The sequence below is a fragment of the Rhea pennata genome, chromosome 27 (assembly GCF_028389875.1).
Source record: "Rhea pennata isolate bPtePen1 chromosome 27, bPtePen1.pri, whole genome shotgun sequence".
Taxonomy (NCBI): Eukaryota; Metazoa; Chordata; class Aves; order Rheiformes; family Rheidae; genus Rhea; species Rhea pennata.
The window spans coordinates 1950590-1952605 of record NC_084689.1 but is presented as its reverse complement, the minus strand read 5'-3'; positions in this window follow the sequence as shown (position 1 = coordinate 1952605).

Sequence of the window (2016 nt, the reverse complement as noted above, 5' to 3'; positions counted from 1 at the left end):
CCACACCCCAAAATGCAGAGCTGTGAGTGGGTGAGAAATTCCAGAAGCGGATCAGCCAACATGAATATTGTATTAAAGAGGAGTTTATTAAGCAAATTGTTTTAAAATCAAGGAATTTAAGAACAGAAGCGGGATCCAGGTTGCACACTGGAATTTAATCTGATAAAGCAATACAGGCAAAACAATAAGAAAAGGGAGTCTTCTAAAGGGAGGAAGTTGAAACCCCCCTCCCTCCCTGGCCATCTGCGTTCCTTCCCTGTGAACCAAGAACAGGAGTAGCCGTCAGAGGGGAGATTTCACTCTCTGTTCAGTCTCTGGAGATGCAAGAGAGGAGAATTTATCAAGTCTCATCTTAGGCACTTAATCTTTTGGTGGTTAAAAAAAGGCAGACTGACAGCTGGATCTGCAGTATGTTTGATATTATCACCTACAGTATTAAATCCAGGATAACTTAACAAATTATTTATCTTCTTCCCACTTGTCAAGCAAAAAGCAATGTAGCTAGTAGGTATCTTGGTGTTAAATCTTAAGACTTACATGCTTTTAGCATGACAGACCAGTTTTGCAGGTCAAATGCTGTTCACGTACAGAGCTAGTGAGTATTTAACTGAATATATGAGTGCTGATTGTTTACTCCTGGCCAGCAATGCAAGAACAGGTTGGACTAACATCTGTTAGGAATGACACAGGTACGGCTGATCTTACAAGGGGATGGCCGTGATGCTCTTTCAAGTCTCAGCTCTGTTTTGTGATGGTATCTCTTACTGCACTGTGAACACTTCACGTGCAAGTTGGCAACTAGATTTGAAGGTAGGATGTGACTTTGTTGCTAATACTAATCCTGGCAGTTCGTGCCGAGTTGAGTTTCATCCATCTATCTCACAACAGCCTTGCAGTGGTGGACAATTATAATCTCTTTCTTTTATATGGGCACAAAATGCTTATACGTGCCCGGTAAACTGACTAAAACACGGCCACAGAGGTGATCAGTAGTAGAAGGGAGAGCAGAGTCTAATTTCTTTGCTCTGCCAGTTCAACCATTAGAGATTAAGTTACTGGAGTAAGCACTATTCAGGGACAGAGTCAGGCACTGAAAAAAGAAGAGCGCCCACTTTACCTCTGTTGCTTCATAAAAAAAGAAAGTGTAAAGGCCAGTGCGTGGGTGTTGGGAAACAATATTGTCAGGATTTATTAGTGTCTAATGCGTGTGGCTTGCATATCACAGTGCTTTGCACGAACCTGACGCGAACGCAGCTGGAATCGGTGGCTTAGCAGCCTAAGCTTGTGTTTTGAAATGCCTGCACTCCCTTGAACTGCCCGCTCGCATCCCCGCAGGGTCATTGCTCCCCGTTGTCTGTCCTCACACCGGATACGCCGCATCCCACACCTTCCCGCCGTGTCATGCAAGACCCTGACTGCTTGGGGTGGAAATTCAAGGCTCTGGTGGGCTAGATCCACATCCTGGGAGAGCTGTGCATGCAGAATAGAACAGGAGAGGGCAGATACAGGCGCGAGCAGGAGGAGCTGCATGCGCTTGGAGCGCTTTTGGCAGTGAAAACGTGCTTGCACAGGAAGAGCGCGACGTTTTGCTCCGTTCTTTGCAATGGCGCTGTGTTAGCATCGTCTGGTTCACTGCACATCACGCTGCAACGTCCCAGGAAAACAGGAGCCTTTTCCGATTCCCAAACCTTTGCCAGAAATCCATCTACTCAGTATTTTGGTACTGAATTTCTGCTGTAGGTACATTGCTTTTCCTACAGCTTCACAGATCTTGTCTTGCATAAAGGCAGCAGAGAGCAGGAACTACTGCTCATCTTGAAAGTCCTAATTGTTTTCCTCTCGCTTTCTGTCCCCACTGCGCACGCTGCTCCGTCGGAGCGCCGGGAGGCGGCCGAAGCGGGGTTGGGCATCTTCTCCGTGCCTCGACGCGGCCTGGGCTGGGCGAGAAGCGGAGAGGATGGCTGGTTTGTTCAGAAAACTTCCATTTTCTGAAGGGGAAAAAAAAACTCTTTGAAG